Genomic DNA, 14,498 nt, shown 5'->3' with positions numbered 1-14,498 from the left:
TTTATTTCAGCAAGGGAAGCGAGCTCAGTGTGTGATGGGCTCTGTCTGTGGGCTTTGCCCACCCAGCAACCATGTCCCTTTCTTTTGCTAAGAAGCCTTCCATTTTTCTTTGAGGGCTGCCCTTCCCTCACTCCATACGGGACTCACAGTTGGGGTGGCCTCAGGTATGGGGATGCCACCCCAGGTGGGCCAGGCGGATTTCTCCCATTCCGGAATGTGAATCTTAAGCTGAGCGCACAAATCCAGAAAACAGTTGGGGGGTTTAGCCCCTTTGGGGGTGTTTCTAAATAGCCCATCTGTTAGCAAGGAAGCTGGCTGGACTTTTCACAGACAGACTGGAGACTTCCCCACAACACGTGGGAACTAACGTCAGTCCTGGAGCACTCCCACTGAGTCACTGTTTGGCTCTTTCAGTCAAACTCCTTTCCTTGAACCTTTAACTGGAGACTAAGCACAGAGCGGAGGGGAGAACTCCAAGGTGGAAATAGGGGTTCTGATCACAAATCTGCCACAGGAAATAAATTACCTTCCCTCCACAGTATTAAGGGGCTGGGATTAAGTAATGACAAAGGAGCCTTGTGTGTCGGATCAAATAGAAATTGACCCCTGGAAGCCCTGGGCCTTGGCAACACAAAGCTCGCATTGTCAGGGCCAGTGAGGCTTGGAGTTTAAAGCAGTTAATCCCCTGGCTGGATGACTCGGACAAAGAGGATTAACCCTCAGATGAGAGGCATCATCCAAATATAGAGCAATTCCAAGCACATTAGAAACTTGAAACACCTCACCTCTCTGCAAATTCTTCTCCAGAACCCTGTTTGGTGAGCTGATCAATGAACCTGCCAGCACCCCAAGGTCAAGGTGCTAGACCCTCTCTACATTCCTCCACCTTTCTCCATTCTCCAATCCAGGGTTACAGCACTTCTGCTTGGAAATACACAGGCTTCTTTAAGGTCCTCCAAGTTTGGTAAATAACTAACCATGGAGCACCTACTGTATGTCAGGGACTGTGCTAGACACCAGAGCTACAGTGGTAGACAAGGTGACACGGTCCCAGCTCTCAGGAAGCTTCAGCCCAGCGGGAAAGCACCTATAAAGTGCCACGTACCCTTCTAAGAACTAGACAACCATTATCTCTTCAATAAATGCCCTTCAATAACCCCAGAAAGAAGATCTTATTATGACCATTTTACATGAGGAAACTGAGGCCACTGTGAAAACAGGAGGCCACCGATCCTGCGTGAGGACTGGAACCCAGCATAGCTTCTCTGTCAGAGACCGGCCAGGACCAACCAAAGAAGAAAAGAAAAAAAAATCACCCATCACGGGGAGTGAGAGGAGAGCGTGGCTCAGCATCCCACCGTTTCCACACTGCCTCTGAGCCTTTCTAATTGACCCCTTCACTGTTCCTCTTGAGTTTACTTCTATTACTTCAACTTTTAAGCAACTTTTTACATTGCTTTAAGTGTTTGCACTTAATCTGTGAACCTTTCAGTGACCATGAGGGGATGCATTCATCACTTACTATCATCGGGTTAGGGGTGGAACGGAGTCCCTTTCACCCTTCAGGGCCAAGGTCAGGAGTTCCTGACATTGCCTTGACCTCTCCAGCCCTATCCCTGGGCCCAGCGCTCTGCCCAGAGCAGGCCACCCCACAAGGCCATTTCCTCTCCCCAGAGTCTCCTGCATGCCAGCTGGGCTCCATTCCTCAGCGCCATCTGCTACACCCCATATCAGGAGAGAGGCCATGGTCAGATTCTGTGCATGGCAGGAGAGCAGGGGCCGCAGGCTAAATAAGAGCAGCCTTCGCTGGGCCTGGGCCTGGGCCTGGGGAACCAGCAGGGGAAATCCTACCGGATTTTTCAGAGGAAGCTGTTGAGGGGCCTGACCGTGTTCTCGCATGCCTGTGAAAATGAATCGTGGGTATCTAAGCATAGTAAGAAAGAGCACCAGACTCTGTTTTCCTGTTCTCTCTTGACCTCTATCCTAAGATATCCTAAGTTGCTGCAGCCCTGATTTGGGGCTCTGCTCTGATCCTCTCTCTTTCTCTCTCTCATTAACTTACTACAGGACTTTAACTAAGTCATTTCTTTCTCTAGACTCAGCTCCTCCTTTGCATAGTAAGGAGTTTAGATTTCTGCTTTGTAAGGTCCCTTCAGCTCTGAAACACTAAGACCCCCTGCATTTCAAATAAATCCTTCCATTGCCTTGAACCTGTTCTGGATCTGAAAAGGAACCTGCCCATGAAATATTTATGAAAACAAAACCTGCACCCAGGGATGACGATGGATGGCGCATTTATCCAGGGACAGGTTCTGTTCCTTCTCCTGAGCAATATTCATGTGCAGGTTTCTGTCATGGAAAGACTGAAACACACACTATCTCTGCTTAGGTGAGTTTTAGGAACCCAGAGCTCCTGCCAACATATGTATCATCTGGGGTTGACACAAAAAGCAGCTCCCAGCTTAACAGCCAACTTCCAGAACCAGGTATCTGTGATTCAAGAAGGCCCCAGAGGTCTGGCAAAATTAACTTCCCTTACCTCTATGCAGAGCTGGAAGCAAAATAAATGAGGTTGTGCATCCACTTCTCCATTTTTAATATGTGATTTCTTTTTCTCTGGGCCTCAGGTTTCCCATCTATAAAACGGAAATGAAAAGACGTGGCCTATATTGATCTAGCTCCTCAGAGAAGTTCAGTTCAACTCCATTTCTGAGGGATTGCACACAATCACCATGTAGGGGAGAATTTTCAACTGCCTTTTGGGAAAAAGAAAGTTAATGCCTGTCACTCTCTCCACCGTCACTCAAGACAGAAGCAAGCCCTAACTTCTGAAGGGAAAAAGAAATGGGTGGAGCAGGAGTTTCTACAGAAAAAAGGAAGACTTACTAGGACCCCAGGCTGCTGCGTGGTGAGTTGAAGGAGGGAGTCCATGGTGTGGGTCTTCATCACTCTTGGGTGAGCTGTACTGAATGGTCAGGAGAGCAAGGGAGCTTTAACCTTTGCTGCTGAAGTATTTGAAAGCTGCAAGGGAAAGTTGGGCGTATGTCCCTTGATCTAGAGGAGGCCAGAATGACAGCCAAGCATGAAGGTGGGGGGACAGAAACCATTAGCTGCTGAGGTACTGAAGACTTGGCTCATCACTGTCACTTAAACTCTATTTCTTACCCAGGCCGGTGAGGAATAACGAGAGGTTTGGGCACTAGAGCAACCATAACAGCATTTACTTCTGCATGCATCTAATAAATATCTATTGTGTGCCTACGATGTTCCTGGAACAGGGAGAACAGCTGACTTTTGCCATAGAAGACACCATGGGGCAGACGGACTCAGAAATTTTGACATGGAATTCATGTCACATGTCAGTGTCCCGCTATGGGACACTGCGGAGCTGACCTAGCGGGGTTGGCTTATTGCAGAGAATATGTGGCTGATCATCCACTCATCTCATTTTGAAAATCATGGACCTCATGCAAATCATCTCCTCAACAGCACTGGCACATTAAAGGACAGGTGCTCAATTCTCTCTTCACACAGAACCTTTAAGGCCCTCAGCAGGTATGTAGATCCCTTAATTAGCATTTAGACTAACATATTTCCACATCCAGGAGCATGAAGGGAGTTGAAGAGTACTTGAGTGTTATGACTACCACCACCAGAATCACCATCACATTGTCACCATCATCAGCTTACAACTGAGGAAACCAAGGCTCAAAGATATTAAATAACTTGCTCGTGTTTATACAGCTATAAAGTAATGAAGCTACGCCCAGTGGGGCGGGGCTCAGCGGTTGAGCATCGACCTGGGATCCAGGCGATCGGGGTTCGATTCCCGGTCAGGGCACATGCCAAGGTTGTGGGCTCGATCAATGACTCTCTCATCATTGATGTTTCTATCTCTCTCTCTTGCTCTCCTTTCCTCTCTCTGAAATCAATAGAGATATATTTAAAAAAATAAAAATAAAGTAATGAAGCTTGAGTTGAAACCCAGTTGTCTGATATCAAACCCATTACTCCATCCACATAAAAATCGAGGGCAATCTGCTATCTCTCTTTTTTTTTTTTTTAATATCTTTATTGATTTCAGAGAGAGAAAGGGAGATGGAGAGATAGAAACATCAATGATGAGAGTCATGGATCGGCTGCCTCCTGCACACCCCCCACTGGAGATCGAGTCCGCAACCGGGGCCTGTGCCCTGATCGGGAATCGAACCTCAATCTCCTGGATCCTAGGTCGATACTCAACTGCTGAGCCACGCCCAGCAGGGCTGCTATCTCTCTTACACTTCCTTCTGGGTTTCAATTATGTTTTTCCACTATTGCACACACACGCACGGAAGAAACCACTTGCAACTGCCCGCCCCCCCCCCCAATATCATTGCAAACAAAACTCGCACTCACCATGTTCAGCCACACTAGGTGGAGGAAACGGACAGCACCTCAGGTCTGAGATTAAACTCATTCCAGTCCCCCCCTTTTCTTCCTGTTAGGCTACATTGCCTACTTCTCTCCTTTTATAAACAGAAATATATTATTCAAGACGCTGTAGATATGGGATTTTTTTTTTTTTTCAGGCAAGCTGGTGACACTCTTTCACTTGGCATAAAATTGATTTAAATAAATGTCTCCCTTTTTCAAGATTCTTCCCTGCTCTTGCTCAATTTTAAATTAAGAGCAGTACAATAATAAACCAAGAACATCACACCCCTAAATTTCAGCCACCTCTCTCCAGAGGATTTTGTCTCCTCTTTTGAAAGTGTGAGCTATTTTTTGGTTTCCACTCATTTCTCTTTCTTACTTGTCACCACCCATTGTTTTCTCTAAGATATAAGCCTTCACACTTAAAGTCTGTTTTTAAACCATGAGATCCACAATAAAGTTTCCAGGAGACCTTGGAAAGAAAGGGAATAACTTTAGAGAGTTACACTTCAAGATCCACCGAAGAAAAGATCTGCAGTCACTCATTCAGTAAAAATTCACTGAGCACATACTACGTGCCAGGCACTATGCTGGGCACCAGTGATACAGTAGTGACTTGGCTTATTGAAACAACAATAAATAACACGCCAGTGATACTCAAATGTGTATCAGACTCCTTTTCGGGCCTCTGGCTTCAACTCTGGACTCACACATACAACTACCTACTTAGCATCTCCCATTGGCTGGCCTATTGAACCCCATAACTGTTCCTTCTCCATCTCAGTAAAGGGAAATTCCTTTCAGTTGCTCAGATTAATATATGTAGAGTCACCCTTGACTCCTTTCATACCCTAAATCTAACCTATCAGCAAGTCCTATCTCCTCCATCATCAAATATATCCAGATTTTGGCCACTTCTCACAATCTCAACCACTATCCAACCTGGTCCAAACTGCCATTATCTCTCACCTGGATCACTGCAGAAGCCCCATCACTGATCTCCTTGCATTCACTCTTGACCCCCTAGAGTCCATTCTAAGGTCTAAATTCAAGTGATCAGTATAAAACATAGATCAGGTAATGACAACCTGTGCTCAAAATTCTCCAATGGCTTCCTATCTCACTCAGAGTAAAAGCCAAAATCCATACAGAGCCCTACCAGATCTGTATTACCTGGCTCCCTGATAACTGTCTGATCTCATCTTCTGTTATCATGCTCCCCCTCTCTCAGTTGCTTCTACGTGAGTCCCCTTGCTGTTCTCAGAAATGCCAGTACTCTGGTGCCCCAGGGCCTTTGTACTTACTCTCCTGGCCTGCAAGGGCCTTTTCCCCAGGTATGCATTGTACGAAATGCCCACCTGCAACTCTACCCTAGTTCCCCGTCCCCACTCAGCCAGGCATTCCCCATGGTCCTTTCCCTCCTTGATGTTCTTTCATCATCTGACATTACACTTACTTGCTTACTTACATGTTATTTGTCTCTCCCAACTAAAACGAGTGCTTCATGAGGATGGGTCATGTTATTTTTACTGCTGTATTCCCTGTCTATAACATACCTGCCACACTGAGAAAACTCAGTATCTGGTGAATGAATGACTATCTAAACACATATATGTCTAAAGTAGGTCAGCCATGGAAACACAGGAAACAAAAAGAACAAGTTGCAGGCATTGTTCATTCAAGCAGAGCCCAGCAAAAAAGGAGCCTTAGCCAAGGGGACTTTAAATATTAGGTCCCTATGGTAAAGAGATTGCAAAAATATCCCCAATTCTTCCCCTCCCTGGATCCATGTTCTTTGCAGTGTGACTATGTAGCTCCTCCTGTCAAGCAGTGGAGTCTACTCCCCACCCCTTCACTCTGGGCTGGCCTTGTGACTTACTTTTGTCAACAGGAAAGGATGCTAGTTATATGCTTAGGTCTCAAAAGACCATGCAAGTGTCCACTCTCTCCTGGTCTCCTAACCTTCCATGTGAACATGCTGGGCTCGCCTGCTGGAGGAAGAGAGACCACATGGAGCAGAGTCAAGCCACCAAAGCTGAGACCATCCTAAAGGAGCCAGCCCTCGGCCACACCATCAGCAGACCAAAATCACATGAAACCCATCTGAGACCAACCAAGCACAACCCAGATCTGCAGAACTGCCCAGCCAATCCGTAGACATGTGAAAAAATAAATTAATAAATTAATAAATGGTTGCTGTCTTAAGCAACTAAGTTTTGGGGTGGCTTGTTCTGTAGCCCCATTAGCAAGAACACCCATAATGTGTGTGCTCAGTCCTTAGAGTAGGCACCTAAGCTCTTTGCTCTGAGTACATGTTCATCAAGGAAACCTCCTTGTGATTTAGTTCTCATGAAGGGAAGTCTGCAGGAAGACACACCAGCCATGCCACACAATGTCTCAGCCATTGCAAATCAATAGAATGGCATTGCAGGTGAGCGAGGTCACTGTCATGTGACCCAGAGAGACAGATCAGGTTTCTAAGGCAGCAAGACTAAAAGCCAGACCTTGGATGGGGAAAATTCACAAAGGGACTTAGGGGACGCCCAGCCAGCCACCCCAACCACGACCCAGCCTAACCACATCCAATGTCACAGAAACTTTGACAAAGTTCTCAAGCATCCAGCCCAATTTCCGTCCATGAAACACTCTGCAGTAGCCCTACTGTACCAAGGATGCAGGATCTATCCTGTAGGATGGAGCTTTCAAATCCCAAGACCATGCTCTTTGGAGGAACAGAGTCTCAAAGGGACAGAGCAGCAAGCTGACCTTCATATTAAGCCTGCAAGATGGAAGCCTCAAATAAATCCATCATATGATATTACATATATGCATTCCATAGTACACCAAAGGCCTATGCATTTCCAGTTATTCCAACACTTTTCCATAACCAATAGAAACTATTACTGTTCTCAAAGGAAAAGCAATAATAACTAGCAAGGACAATACCTGCAGGACTATTCGATAAAGTTGACCCCTTCTTTCATTATGGGGAGGAAACACAAATATACCACAAAGGTTCAAAAAGTCCAGAATGCTCTGCCTGGCTCACTCCCTCATTTCCCCAGGGATCTGGTCAAATGTCACTTATCAGCAAAGCCTTCCCTGACCAAGCCGCATAGAAAAATAACAATCTTTACCCTGCCCTCTGGCAGCCCTCTCAATTCCTTTTACCTTACATTATTTCTCTCCATTACAATGCATTATCGGCTGATACACTATCTAGTTACTGATTTATTTCTCCATTATCTTACACACACACACACACACACACACACGTTAAGCTCTTTGAGGGGCTTTATTTTGTTCGGTTGTTGACTCCCCTCACATAGGGCAGTATCTAACACATAATAGGTACTCAGTGAATGAACTGCCATTTTTTGAGCACCTACTTGTGCCAGCAATTTATAGATGACAATCATTTCACAAAGAACAAATATTTTAAGTACCTACTGTCTCATTATTATAACAGCTTTATTGCTGTCTCCATTTTACAGATCAGGAAACCAAAGCTCAGAGAGGCTAAGTAACTTTCCCAAGACTCACCTAGGTCTGTCTGATCATCAAAGCCCACACTCCTTGCACTGAGCCAGCCTGCTTTTCAAATACCTTAATGGTGGTTTAGGTGACAAAATGCATATGATACACATCTCTGGCAAACACAGCGCATCGTTTCATCACTTTTCATTGCCCACCACAGCTTTTGTTGAGAACGAAACAGCCATGAGACTGGATTTGCATCTCTCAGAAACGATCACTCATAACAGCTTTAGGTTTCCTTTATTCCAACCCATTTAGCTTTCCTTTAGAACTGGGCTGGGACAAACAGATAGGTCAGGGACCCCAGGGGGAAAGAAGAAGTTCACCTGCTCTGAGACTTCCCCAGCATTTTCCAGAATTCCTGCTTTTGTGAAGTACTGCTTCAAAACCTTCCTGGTCCTAGAACTTAGGAAAACAATCCACTAAAAAAAGGAAAAAAGAAAAAAAAGCATAGCCTGACCTGCAGTGGATGCATTCCTCCTTTGGTGTCAGCCTGTGTCTGTGTCTTCTGGGGTCTGGTCAAATGCCAGTCCTGTTGTGACCTGTCAAGCTCTCCCGTCCAGTGGCAGTGATGTTGATGGGGTGGGAGAATGATCTGGGTCACTCACAGACAAGGGACCAAGAGCCGGATCCAGCCCCTACTGAAATCTATGCCATGTCCCATTGATGAGGGCTTCGTTTTAAAAAAATAATCACTGCCACAATTAATTACCGCTTCCTCTCTGCTTCTACCACCCTCTTTTCACACCTGCATTACTGAACTTATCACACTTCATTAATACAGGTGTTTTTCCCCCACCAGGTGTGAGCTGCTGGGGAGTTTGGACTGTGTTTTCGTCCCCTCTGCACCCCCAAGAATTAATCTGGCCTCTGACATATACCAGGTGCCTGGTGAGTATTTGCTGACTCAAGAAAGATGCAGAATGTGCCTGTACCGTATCTGCTGCATGGGCCGGAGCAAAGAGGACAAGTCTCCTCTTCTGGAAAGGGCAGGAGGCAGAAACATAGAAAAGACCATCGCTGACCAGAAGGACCGCTGACAATGCCCAAATCTCCCTCATACACACACACACCTCTCCTGCCTCCCCTGCCACTCCCTCAACCGCAAAGCCACCCACATTTACCTCCCCAACAGGCTTTTTTTTTTTTAAAGACAAGCAGGCATTCTCCAGTGCCCGATCCCACCCCATTAGAGTCTAAGACACCGTTAAGTTACCTGTAAACTGAGCTAGCTTGCATCTGTGATTTCTGGTTAAAGGATGGGGTTTCAGACGCCCGGCTGCACCCTGGACAGCTGATATCTAATACCGGTCTGCGGAAGAAACAGCAGTGCCTCGCTCCTCCCTGGCTAAATGCATTTGCTCACCCATCCCTGCAGAACAAATCATGTTCTTTTCCTTGGGCTGAAATCCATAGAACAAACAAATCCTCTGTGTCCCTAAGAAACCACTCCCACACCCGGGGAGGGCGCCCTCCACATACAAAAACGCACACTCACAAACCCCCACCAGGAGCCACCAGGTGTTAGTGTGTTTTTCATCTGTTCTTTTAAGAACAAACCAACCGCAGCAACAAAATTCATCTCGGAGGAACAGAACTGAAACTAAAAGCGGCGGCTTAGGGAGACGGAGTTAGAATTGAGTTGCAAAACTATGTAAGCTCACAGTTCAAACAGGGTGCTTGAAACAGCCCTTGGGGGCTGCCACCTTCACAGAAGCGCGCAACCCTGGGTGGAGGGCAGGTCCTTGCTTTTCCAAGCTTCTCTCCTGTCTTTTGTGCCATTTACGACCAATGGTCAGAGGTACCCGAGTGTATGTTTCAGCCCCCAGCAGGCGAGCCTGGAAGCCCGCAGCCCGCGTCCCCAGCGGGTCTGCACGCACCGGATCTGGCCATGCCATCCCCTACCTGGGTGGGAAGTCCGAGGGCGGAAATCCAAGCGCGGAAATCCTCTGGAGCTGCAGTGCCAGCCGAGCGGCGTCAGCCCTGGCGATCCGGCCCCGGCAGGAGTCCGCGGGTGTCACACCTGCAACACGGCGCCCAGGCCGCCGCCGCCCGCCCGCGCGCCCCTCCCCGGCGCAGCGCCGCAGCGCGTCCCAGCGACAGAGCACCGCGGGCGGGAGGCTCCTGAATCTCCTGTTCTGCGGGATCAGATCCTAACCCGCTTTCTTCCCTGCTTGGGCCTTAAAGGTATTCGCTGCGGGCAGCTCTGCACTTCCAAATCCCCTTCTGATTCCAGGCGGAGTACTTGGGATCGCTGGGTGGGAAAGGCACCCACCAGGGTCCCAGGCGTTCTGGATTTGCAGACCAATGGATGCTCAACTTCTTATTCCTGGAGTTTCAAGAATTTTCATAAGCAATTCATTACGGTAGTCATCTCTCCTGGCTCTCTACCCCACCTGGGGTTAGGGGATCCCCACCCACCATCTCCAAACTAAGATGTGTCAGCGGACCGGACTCAAATTCCTGGAAAGAAGGGTCCTCTGATGGCCCCATTCCCAAAGTATCTTAAATAATGGATGTAATTAGATCGATCTGTCCTTTCTACTGCACAGGGAAACTGCAAATAACCTACTGGGGGGGGGGGGTGGAGAGAGGGAGGAAGAATGTGCTTGAATTAAACACAGCCCCCACCTGTCTCCCTCCTTGCAATCCCACCCCCCACCGCCACCTACAAAAGAGGCCAGCAAATTCAACTGAAAGGCTCTATTTAAGAACAACGCTCCTTCTAGGCGGCAGTGAGAAGCAATGACATGACGCTGGAAATTCAGAGGTAAAAATCTAACGACATACCTCAGGTTCCAGGCCTCCCCTAGGGTATGGAACTAGGCGATGAAATGGAGCCAGGTCCTGAAAGACTCTTGCATCTTCCCCACCCAGCACAACCTGCCATCGCAAGGTCTTCATTTCCACCCCCTTGCTATCTCTACAATCAGCACACTCCGGCCAGCTCCTTCCTTTCTTCGGGGCCCCTTCAGCTCTCACCTGGACCACCTGAAGGGCTTCAACTGCTCAGCCTCCTCCACTCATTTCTTAAAATGTCAACGTGATCTCGACTCTTTCCTACCTAAAAACCATGCATCAGCTTCCCAGAAAAGCCCTCAGAAAAGCCAAAACTCTTTTAACATCTTATTCAGACACCCAAGAGCAGGCCCCAGCTGAAAAGCACAGCCTCGCCTCTCCATCACTATCTTTTCCCCTGTACCCCAAACTTGTAATTACTTGAACATGCCTCACTCTCTCACCTCCGGGCCTTTGCATATACTGTTTCCAATACCTAGAATGCTCTCTCCTCCCAATCTTCTCGTCCCTGCCTAATGCCTAATTTTCTCAGCTGCGCCACCTCTTCCTCCAGGAAGTCTCCCCTCTTCCTCACAATAACTGAGTTCTCTCTGTCCCATGTGCCTAGAGCGACCATAATTTCCTCTACCAACACGTTACCCAGCATGTGTCGCTGGGGTTAGCTGACTAACGTCATCCTCACTAGAATGCAAGCCAGTCTCTCTTATTTGCCTCGCATGCACAGGGCGCAAAGCATACAGTGTCTGCTCGATAAACCTTAGTATACAGCCACCATCCAGATTAATTCGGAGAACAGTGCTGTCATTCAGGGGTTTCTTTAAGCTCCTTCCCAAGCAATAACCCAGATGCAACAATTATACCCATGTCTTTCAGCATCGGGTGGTATTGCTTGTTCTTGAACTATGTACGAATGGAATCATACAGTATATATTCTTCTGTGTGTGGCTTCTTTTACTCAAAATAGTATCTATGAGATTGGTCCATATCGTTTCACATATCAGGAGTTAATTCTTTTTTATTGCTGTATAGTATCCCATTGCCTGAATATAACACGATGTATGTATCTCTTTCCTAGCAGTACACATCCTAGTTGCCTCCAGTTTTTAATTGTTACGAATAGAGCTGCTGTGACTATTTGATGAACATAATGCAGTCTTTTCTTTTGAGTATGTAACAAGAAGTAGAGTTGCCAGGTCACAGGGTGAGTGCGTGATGTGTTTAGTAGATACCACCAAAATTTACAGTCCCACCTGCAGTATTTGAGAATTCCAGCTGAAAAAAAATAAATAAGGAAATAAATAAACAAACCAAAAAAATCAACAACTCTTCTTTGATCCATACAAAAAGTGAGGCCACAGGGCAAACCACGACTTCCCAAAATAGGAGAGACAGACAGGCAAATACAGAGAATCAGGCTCACTTACCAGGGCAGGATCCCACAAGCGGAAACCTCTGCAGGAACCAACGCCCGGGAGAGGAAAACCTGAGAACCATGACTAACGAACTGCTGGAGGCTCAGTGCGGACAAGTCTGTGGGGAAAAACTCAGCTCCAGCCCCCTCTCGTCACCCTGCCCCACCGCCGGGGCGCAGGGACGGAGAGGCACTTGCGAAGTTCATAGCCAAGGATCACAGGCTCCTTGCCTGCCCGGCCGGTGTGGCTCAGCAGTTGAGCATCAGCCCGATTTCCAAGTCAGGGCACGTGCCCTGCCCGGGGTTTGGGGGCTGGATCCCCAACAGGGGACGAGCAGGAGGCAGCCGATCAGGATTCTCTCTCATCACTGATGTTTCTCTCTCTCTCTCCCTCTCCCTTCCTCTCTCTGAAAATCAATAAAAACATATTCTTAAAAAAAAAAAAAGAAAACAGGAAGCTCCCCTTCCCGCCACACCTCACCACCCGTCTCTAAAAGCCTCCTTGAGCCAGTTTCTTTTACCCAGTAGATCATGTCCAGCTTTCAACAACAACAACAACAAAACTAGATGGCATATTAAAATGCAAAAAAATGAAATAAAAAAAACACAGTTTGAAGAGACAGAACCACACACGTACCCGGCAGGGTGCTGAAACGATCAGACGGTGAACTTGAGACAGCTGTGGTCAGTACGCAGAGGGCTCCAGCGGGAAAAGGAGGCAACGGGCAAGAGCAGACGGGCCGCAGGCAGGGAGATGGGGGCTGTAAGGAAGCACCCAGAAAGACACTGGAAATCATAAACGCCCTGATAAAAATGAAGAACCCCTTCCACGGGCTGATCAGTGCTCTGGACATGGCTGGGGGGGGGGGGGGCCTGAGCTTGAGGATCCATAGAAACTTGCAAAACTGAAAAAGCAAAGAGGAAAAGGCTGGGGGGAGGGGGGGAATATCCAAGAAGAAGAGGGAAAGGCCGGGAGCCCGCAGAGCACCACAGGCCCAGGAAGCCCAAGAGCAGGCAAGATAAAGGGGGGCGGGGGCGCGGCTACACTTAGGCATGGGGGACCCTGAGAAGGGAAATTCATGTGAGGTGAACCCCAGAAGGGGACGTTTTGTTGTTAATCCTGTGACCAGAGACTATTCCCCCCTCCTTGGTTTTTTTTTGTTTTCAGAGAGAATGGGAAGGAGGAGAGAGAGAAAGGGGGGGGGTGAGAGACGCACATTGATCGGTTGCGTCCGGCACGCGCCCCGACCAGGGCCAGGGACCGAACCTGCGACCCAGGCACGCGCCCCCGGCCTGAATGGAACCCCGACCCTTCAGCGCGCCCGCAGGCGCTCTAACCACGAGCCGGCTAAGGCCCCACCCCCGGGAAGGAACTCGCCTGCTGAGATGGGCCCCCCAAGGTTGGCCCAGAACCCAAAGTTTAGCCGTCTGCAGACAGGGGGCCCCGCATTCTCTGCGCGCCTCGCCCCGGAGGACCCCTCACTGCGCCCTCAGCTTCCCGCGCTTTGCCGGCGCTCCGCACCGCCCTCGGAAATCTTCCGCTTCCGCCCTAGAGACTCGGGCCTGCCCCGGTCCAATCAGAACTGCTCCTTAACGGAAGCCCATCAAGGACGGGGCGCGCCTCCAGCCAATCAGAACGAAGTCTGGAACCTCATTTACATAAACCCGACCTAGCTAGGAAACCTGGGCGGGAACTTCCAAGGACCGCGAGACCGGAGCCCTTTCCTTGCACGTTTCCAGTTTCTCATCGGCTCCGCTGTGAAAACTGTTTGTTGAATACGAGTCTCTCCTTTTCCCTCCTGTGCCTGTCGGGTTTGTTTACAGGCGTGTCGTACTCAAAAGTGCAGAAAAGAAACCCCTCGGTTGCAGGCTCGATCCCCGCCCCGGCGCGGAGCTGTGCGGGAGGCAACCCATCCACGTGTCGCTCGCTGGGGTGCAGTCACGTGCTGGCCAGAGGGGCTCGACGACGCATTGGTCGCTCCAGGCTGCACCCTTGAAAATGACTCCCACGGTGGGGATGGTGAGCAGAGCATGCACTCCAACAGGGACAGGGACAGGGACAGGGACGGGGAGGGAATGCGGGGCCTTGGGTTTTCTGGGTCCAGCTCGATTATTCAGCTCCAGCTCGATTATCCAGCTCCAGCTCCAGCTCCAGCTCCAGCTCGATTATCCAGCTCCAGCTCGATTATCCAGCTCCAGCTCCAGCTCGATTATCCAGCTCCAGCTCCAGCTCGATTATCCAGCTCCAGCTCCAGCGCCAGCGCCAGCGCCACCTCCAGCTCGATTATCCAGCTCCAGCTCCAGCTCGATTATCCAGCTCCAGCTCCAACTCCAG

At 48.8% G+C, this 14,498-nt stretch overlaps 1 protein-coding gene across 7 annotated transcripts in view; it reads right to left on the bottom strand.

Moving 5' to 3' along the window:
* The window catches only part of SV2B (synaptic vesicle glycoprotein 2B), a 73,176-nt gene extending 63,146 nt beyond the window's left edge, over positions 1–10,030 (bottom strand). For 2 of the 7 annotated variants that reach the window (XR_013997902.1, XM_081124341.1), the window contains exon 1: positions 9,859–10,030. The gene's annotated coding sequence lies outside the window, so the exon portion shown is untranslated. Of the gene's footprint in view, positions 1–2,539; positions 2,637–7,959; positions 8,000–9,169; positions 9,452–9,858 lie in introns of those variants that run through there. The other 5 variants (XM_081124342.1, XM_081124343.1, XR_013997903.1 and 2 more) reach the window with 5 other exon arrangements.
* Between the last annotated feature and the right edge of the window lie 4,468 nt (positions 10,031–14,498).

Source organism: Miniopterus schreibersii (assembly GCF_964146895.1).
Source record: "Miniopterus schreibersii genome assembly, chromosome: 22".
Lineage (NCBI taxonomy): Eukaryota > Metazoa > Chordata > Mammalia > Chiroptera > Miniopteridae > Miniopterus > Miniopterus schreibersii.
The sequence above is the reverse complement of the archived record's forward strand: the minus strand, read 5'-3'. Positions and strand labels throughout refer to the sequence as shown.